An 8,732-nucleotide genomic window follows, 5' to 3' on the forward strand; every position below is an offset into this window, starting at 1 on the left:
CTCCCTTTGAGAAGGGCAGTGGCCCTGGTAAACAACTTAACAGCCAGGGAGGGGAGGCCACAGGAGAACAAAAACAAAATGGAGTATGGGGACAGCTGTAAGAAACAAAATGGAATAGGGGGATAGCTGTAACAGACATAAAGAAGCCATTGTCTGTATATAATTTTTAGTTTGTACTAACTTTGCTAGCACTTCTCATGTAGTCTGTTGGAAAACTAGGCAAATATCTAGATGAGTTGATGTACCCCCTGGAAGACTTCTGCGTACCCCCAGGGCTGCGCGTACCCCTGGTTGAGAACTACTGATTGATATGACTCCTTTACTTCAATCACACACACTAGGGGACTGAGATCCATGTCTACTCATATCTCAATCACAGCTCCAACTTATTCCTCTGCCATTCAGTACATCTCTGTACAGTACAGTGAATGCAGCTGGAGCGCAAGCAGATAATTCCCCGTGGTTATTATCAGCTCCAGTGGGCACAGTTACGGTTGTGTGGGCATTTCCCTGAACTTTATATTTCCTGGTTTTCACAAGTTTGAGTTTTGCTGAACTAAACATTCTGGAATGGCATGAGCCATCATGGGGCAACCATAACTCTGTGCTAATGTAGGGTTGTTTTTTTTGCCATTTATTCACTAGTTAATCTGGAAAATATTGATGTAAAGCCTATGATTCTTATCTGTCTGTTGCATGCCTTTATCGGTTCTTGTCTAATACTGAGATTGTATGCCCCTTGGGGTAGGGAACATGTGAGTCTGATTTAGTTTTGAAACACCTTGCACATTGCTGGCTGCTCTGAAAATAATAATAATAATAATAATAAATAATAATAAACATAAGTGTGATGCGAATATGTTAACTAATCCATCATGTCCTCCTCTTATTGTAGCATATGGGAATAGGGTGCTATTTCTTTAGGCTGTGGGTATGTCTAGGAGGAGGGAGAAAAATTATTCTCCTTAACCTCTGATGATAGGATAAGAAGCAATGGGCTTAAATTGCAGCAAGGGAAGTTAAGTTGACGTTAGAAATAACTTCTTAATTGTCGGCCTGGAATAAATTGCCTGGGGAGCTTGTGAAATCTCTATCATTGGAGATTTTTAAGTGCAGGTTAGACAAACACCTGTCAGGGATGTTCTAGATGGTGCTGCAACGAGTGCAGGGGACTGGACTTGATTCCTGTGATTCTATGGTCACAGAGAACATACTATGCATACTGACCTCCACCAACACCACCCAACAGCTGCACAGTGGACCCAGCAACAGAAATTAAACCAAACTAAATGAGACCCAGAGAAGACTAGTCTGTTATGTGCCACAGGCAGAGGACAGCAAAGACCGAGGTGCACCACAGTGCTTGAGGCTTCTGTAATGGCAGGGAAATAAGTGAGTGAGATATACACAGATAATCCTGGCAAGTGACTCACAATAGGATGCTGCTGAGGAAGTTGAACCCCACCCTCCAGGTCACTGCCAATCTGACCTGGGGGAAAATTCCTTCTCAACCCCATATGTGGAGATCAATTGGACCCTGAGCATGTGAGCAAGAACCAATCAGACTGTCAAGCATGGGAAAGGAAATGCTTGGTGCCACCTCAGCGAACCAGCCCTCTCCATTCAGGGTATCAGCTCCAACCTTGGCCATCCCTGATGCTTCAGAGGAAGATATTTAACAACAACAACAAAAAAAACCCTCCCAGAATATAATGATGAAAAAATATCCCTTCCTAACCTCTGCTAATGACCAGCTGAAAGCCTGAAGCTTTTGCGATAGGAACATAAGACATAAACCACAAGTGAACCCCAGGGCTGTCGAGCCCTGCCCCCACCATCACAAGCAACCCCAACAGGCAACTCCATCATACAATCAGACTCATAATTCATCCCGCTCTCTATTAAAGCTAATTAAGTGGCTTGCCCCCACAACTCCTATTAGGAGGCTGTTCCACAACCTCCCCCTTGTGGTGGTTAGAAAGATTCTTATAATTTCCAGCCTGAATTTGTTCATGTCCAGTTTATATCCAACATCATCCAGTAGTTTAAATAGCTCATCACTCTCCCTGGTATTTAGCTGCTTAATGTAGTTATAGTGTCTGATGTTAGCCCCTCTCAAACTTCTTTTTATGAGACTAAAAAAGCCAAGTTCTTCCAGTCTCCTCTCATGAAGCTCTCTGTACCTGTTCTGGTTTAAATTAATCTTTCTTGAACATGGGTGATCAGAATTGTGCACAGTATTCCAAATGACATCTTACCAGTGCCTTACAATAGCATTAATACTTCTCTCTCTCTACTGAGAATACCTGTCCCCGTGGTTCTCAATCTATTTACCATGGTGGGCCACATATGCAGCTCTCTGTGTGACATTTGGGCCGCATCCAGACAATGTATGTACTACCTGTATGGCCCCGAGGATGTCACATGGGCTGCAGCCATATGCTGATTGGGCCACAAATTGAGAATCACTGGCCTAGCCGAATACATCCCAACGTCACATTTGCCTTTTCACAGTCTCCTTACAGTAGTGGTTCCCGGTCACCCTGTGATCAGCCCCACAGCCCGGTCTCTCTCCTCCTCTATTGCTTCCAGCTTGTGATCTACAACTTGGAGAAGTTCCTATTATTAGATCCTTAGATCTTTCACTTTGTACTATTCAGTTTCATCCTATGACTGTCAATCCTGTCTTCAAGGTCAATTCAAATCTTTCAGTATAATATTCTGATCCTCCTCTGTATTGGTGATGCCTCCCAACTTTGTATCATCAGCAAATTTCATTAGCACATATCTACTTTTTTTTCCAAAGTCATTAATAAAAATATTGAACAAGACTGGTCCCAAGACCACCCCTTGAGGAACTCCACTAGTAAGCTCTCTCCAGTCTGATCATTCATCTTTCAGCACAACCTATGTCTTTCTCCCATTTAGTCAATTCCTTTTCCATCTTACAAGGTCTGTTCTGTTCTCTAGTTTAACTAATAATTTCCCATGTGGTACCATGTCAAATGCTTTACTAAAGTCCAAATATATTAGATTTACTGAACTCCTTTTATCTAAAAATATCAGTTATATTCCAAGAGAAGGAAATGCAGTAAGTCTGGTATGATCTACTTGTAGTGAACCCATGTTGCATTACATCCTCTTTACCATTTACCTCTCTGAATTTAAATATTTTGTTTTTCACAATTTTCTCTAAAACCCAGTTCCATCTGTCAGTCTCAGTTAGTGGCAGTGGAATAAGACTTCAGTGCCTTGTCGAAGAATTATAGAATTCATCAAATATCCAGAGTTTTCTATCCTCGTCCAGGCTCTTCAGCATACTATAAAGCTAGGATGCAAGGATGTATGTTTGTTTTCCCTTGCTTGTTACTATATTCTCCTCCAGATTGCTTTATAATTATAGCCAAACCACAGTATCTCCATAATGGACCAAAAAGGATTTGATCTGATCTGAATACCCAAACTTTGAGTTATTGACCTTTGGGCCTGTCATAGTATTCTTTCCCAAATCTGAACCTTAAAGTCCAAAAAATGAGATACTAGCATGAAATCCTCTAAGCTTAATTGCCAGCTAAGATCTGATACGCTGCCACCAATCAGGACTCTGAGTGCCTGATAAACTCTGGTCTCCCCAAAACCTTCCCTGGGGACCCCCAAGATCCAGACCCCCTGGATCTTAACACAAGGAAAGTAAACTCTTTCCCTCGCTAGTGCCTATCCAGGCTTTCGCCCCCCTGGTTACACTGGAAGATACTGTGATCCACAAACTCCTTGAATCTTAAACCAGAGGCTTTTCCTTCCTCACCCAGAGGCAATACAGTTTCAAGCTCCGTGAATCTAGACAAAGGGATTTCCTCCCTTTCTCCTTCCTCCCACAAATTCCCTGGTGAGTACAGACTCAATTCCCTTGAGCCTCAACTAGGGAAAAAATCAATCAGGTCTTAAAAAGCAAAGTTTTTAATAAAAGAAAGAAAAAAATAAGAAATCTCTGTAATTCCAAGATGTAATATTACAGGGGTTTTTCAGCTTATAGACAATAGAAAGAAAAGCTTTCTCCAGCAGAAATACAATTTAAAATACTTTTAAGCCAAATACACAGTAAAACTCTACAGCCAGATACACAGTGAGATATTAACCCTTAGCTATCTGTTTATGACAGGGCCAGTAGTGAAACTGATTCAAGTCGTGTGACTGGCTGGACTAGAAGTTACTAGATTAGTAATTGAAGTTACTAGATCACAGGCCCTGGTTCTCATGGGGAACTTCAATCACCCCGATATCTGCTGGGAGAGCAATACAGCAGTGCACAGACAATCCAGGAAATTCTGCACAGCATATGAATGTGGTGTGAATTCTGCATTATGCAATGGGGCAGAATTCCCCCAGGAATAATGGGGAGAAGAAGTGAGAACAAATAATCATGTCACTCAATACACGGCAGGAAGATGCTCAGATATTATGGTGATGTAAGTCTAAAGAGAATAGAATCAGAAATTGGGGGGTTATTTTGAGCTTCCTTCCACCCAAATGTGGAAGATCAATTATCCTTGTGAAAAAAAACAAAACCTGGAATAGAAATAGTGGGCATATGAGTGAAAATCTCTCCTCGCACCCCCATTCCCAATAGAACAATATATCGGAGGGCAGTTATTCTGTATTCAAAATCTCTGCCTGCAACATGAGTCTTAGTCACTTAATTGTGCGATTCTGTCATCAAGAGATCTGAAAACTCCAGGGAATCTGTCTTGGCTTTATAAACTAGCAATAAACACTTCATCTTAAAAATCTGTCCTTTTACTGATGTAAATCCTTTGAAGCCTTTCAGTAAATGCCAGCTTTCATCAGCAATTAGGTTCCACGGGGCTGTATTTGAACTAAGCGGGGATAAATAATGGAGTAAAACATTGTATTTTCCTGAGTTAGGAGCATCTTCTTTTTAATGTAACTCTATTTTATCTTATTTATTGGTTAGTCAAAGTGAAATGCAGCTAGCAGGCCGGAAAGCTGAAATAATAGGAAGCAAACTATGTAGAAATTATTCATGATGACCAAGATTCTGATTGTTGGGAAGTAACTTAATCCTCAGATTGCACCATTCATTTACATTGGTTAATCATGGTGTAGAATATTATGCAGCCTTAGAGCTGATTGAAGATTTTAAATTATAATTAATTTATATAATTTTTAATGATAATTAAATTTTAAATTTTGTGGGAAATTTCATGTAGCTTCCCCATCACCATCACAGATTTTACAAAAAATCCCCACAAAAATAAAACAGCAGAGCCCCTCCTCTCTATGTACATATTTTGCATTTGAAAAAATGTTATTAAAATCTGTAGGGTCTTAGGTTCCAGATTTCATCACACATTGAAAATATCCCACTCCAAATATTTGGGGTTTGTTTCCCCTTTTTTCCCCCTGATACATCAGAGGAAGTTAGACTAGACTACACTGAATATTTTCTGCAAAAATGCATTTTTCATAAAAATAAGATTTGGTTAAAATAAATTCAACCACCTCCACTCAGCATGGGTTCCAACATATCACATTCTGGTCCTAAACAAAACAAAGGGCTACATAGATGACAAACAGTTTTACAGAAGAGTTAGTAAACCCCAAAGTTAAAGGTACAGATGCCATTTTTAATTCTTTCCCCTTCTGCATATGCATTATTAGAGTTCAGGTAGTTTGAAGTCAATTGAAGTTTTACCACTTGTCTTTAGTCAGATCAGGATTAAGTGCAAAATATAGACATATATGCAAATGAGATGAAAATTATCAATATATTTCTAACCAGTAAAGCAGAACTTAATGACAAACTCACTTTTCTGCAACACTGAAAAAAGGTCCATGTGGCTCTAAGTATAATGTATGTACTGGATAGCACTGTGGTAGTGCCACAGATAAGGCTGAGTTTGCTTCCTCTTAAGCAGAAATTCACTGTGGTGTGCAGAGGTCACTGCCTTTCATGTGGACCATATTAACTCCTTATTTCCTTGTACTCTCTTATTAATCTGTCTGTGTCCAGCTGTTGCCTCTGGACATATTTAAGCCACATCCTCCTCATAGTTACAGCACTACGCTCTAACTGACGAATGAGTTTTCTGAGAATTTGCTAGTGCATCTATTAATAAATTTCTGAGTTAAAATTAATTTAAAAAATATGTCCTTTAAAAATTTAACACAGTGTCAAATTATTTATTTCTCCCTAAATAACCCAACCCAGGTCCTCCTTATTCCAATGGAAATTTGTCAAAGTCTTGGATGGATCTGGGGCAGTGGGTGGTTTCTGAAAAGAACTTTTTAGATCTTTTTCCCTTTTATTTTACTTAACTGAAAATGCCCCCTTCACAGTAAAGTGTATTAACAAAACACTATTGATAATGTCATAGTCTTTGAAACAATTCACATAGTAATTTATTTCTAAATCACCGTACATGCAAGCTCATTTTCATTAGCACTCGGTGGTGTTATATTTCACGTGCTCAATGTTGTCTATGTATGAATTTTAGTATAATTTTCATGTGACTGGTTTTAAGAGACACTAAGCCAAATTCTGCACCCTCTACCACTGGGTTATTTTGAGAGTAAGTGCATTAACTACTGTGCAATCACAATGGGTTCAAACAACTTGTCGATTGAAGGATTTAGATTTATTTATAAGAATATACTCAGGTATGCAACGTGATCATACAATTGATGATGCTACAGTAATGCATATGAGTGACAGTTACTGTGTTAACCAACAAGAGGAACTGAACTGGGACTCTCTAGAATGCAAGCAGGAGTGTCTACAGCTTGGCTAAAGCGCCAGCCATTGAAGCAATGGGCTATAACAGAAGCATGTCCTCTGTACATCAGGCAGTGAATGGGACACACATAATGCATGCTAACCAGTGAGTTACAGACATTAAGGTCATATGTTGCTATGCATTCCAGAGTGTTTTGTCTACTACGTACTCTATGAAGAACTTGCAGCTATTGCCAGGATTCACAGGGAGATGGGGCACTCAAAAGCCCAGAGTGCTGAATAAATGTAAATCAGTTGCTATAAGCATCATGATTAATTATTTTTCCCTGCAGATAACAAGGAAGTTAACACAAATGACTGGAGACAATCACACCACAGTGACCAAGTTCATTCTCATTGGCTTAACAGATCGTCTGGAGCTGCAGGTCCCGCTCTTCGTCACGTTTTTTCTCATCTATCTCATCACCCTGATGGGGAATATAGGGATGATCTTGGTAATTCAGATCGACCCCTCAACTCCACGCCCCCATGTACTTCTTCCTCAGCAACTTGTCTTTCTTAGATGTCTGCTATTCCTCCACCATTGCTCCCAATATGCTGGCCAATTTCTTAGTGGAGAGCAAAGCCATTTCTTATAGCAGGTGCATTATGCAATACGGCTTCTTTGTTCTGTTTGTCACCACTGAGATCTTCCTCCTGGCTGTGATGGCGTATGATCGTTATGTGGCCATCTGTAACCCACTGCTCTACATGGTCACCATGACCAAGAGAGTCTGCATAACGCTGGTGGTTGGGTCGTATTTCTCAGGCTTGATTAACTCTTTGATAAACACAAGCAGTTTGCAGAGGTTGTCCTTTTGTGATTCCAATGTCATCAATAACTTTTACTGCGATCTCACCTCTCTCCTGAAACTCTCCTGCAGTGATGTCTCTGTCAACAAGAGGCTACTCTTTACCTGTGGCAGTTTGTTTGAAATGAGCACATTTCTGATCATCATCATCTCATACATTCTTATTGTAATTGCAGTGCTGAGGATCCGTTCTGTCCAAGGCAGGCATAAAGCATTCTCCACCTGCACCTCCCACCTGACAGCTGTTACTATATTCCATGGGACCATTTTTTTCATGTATTTGCGACCCAGCACCAGCTACTCACTGGACACAGATCAAATAGCCTCTGTGTTCTATACGATAGTGATCCCCATGTTGAACCCCCTGATCTACAGTCTGAGAAACAGGGATGTGAAATGTGCTGTAAGGAAACTGCTAAGTAGAAAAGTGATTGTTACTCAGTGAAAATCTAGCATAACATCCTTTAGAGTAACTAATGGGAAAGGGTGGTAGGAGAAAGGGGTCTATGATGGGATGGAATCAAGAACTCCGTGACAGCAGCATCGCCAGAAACAGTGTAAAGGCTCTTCCAGGTGACAGATGTGTAAGGTGTTTATCAAAACCACACAATGTTCATTGCATGATATAAATTCACTAAAGCCAATTATATCACTTAAAAGTTCTGTGCTATCAGATCCTGAGTAGAATAGCATTGAATCAGTCTGCTCCATTTTTATTCTAAATAAATAAAACACCTTTCAAGTAACTTCCAAAGTGTTCAGCCCACTCTTATGGTTAACTGGATGGTGTACCAATACTCCTGACCCCTGCTGGGTGGAATCAGAGTTATGTTCACAGCATACAAATAGAGACGTTAGATGTAAGACTAAAATACACTTTTGGAAGGTTGCAACATAACACTTTTATTTCTTTAGAATTCAGAACAATAACATACAAGGACATTGAAACAGAGAGAGACAAAGCAGGCTGCTCCCTAAGGCTATGTCTACACTGCACACTCCTTGGGGTGGTATGTAAAGCCCCTCACCTGGCATGCCTCCTAACACCAGTATAAATAGCAGTGTAGATGAGGAGGCATTGCTTAGATGAGTAAAGACACAACTGAAACCATAAGGTATGTATCCTG

General features: G+C 40.2%; 1 pseudogene; it reads left to right on the forward strand.

Annotated features, from left to right (window-relative positions):
• The first annotated feature begins 7,062 nt into the window (after positions 1–7,062).
• LOC116829234 (olfactory receptor 5J3-like) lies at positions 7,063–8,050 on the forward strand (annotated as a pseudogene).
• Positions 8,051–8,732: the final 682 nt, after the last annotated feature.

The sequence above is a fragment of the Chelonoidis abingdonii genome, chromosome 4 (assembly GCF_003597395.2).
Source record: "Chelonoidis abingdonii isolate Lonesome George chromosome 4, CheloAbing_2.0, whole genome shotgun sequence".
Taxonomy (NCBI): Eukaryota; Metazoa; Chordata; order Testudines; family Testudinidae; genus Chelonoidis; species Chelonoidis abingdonii.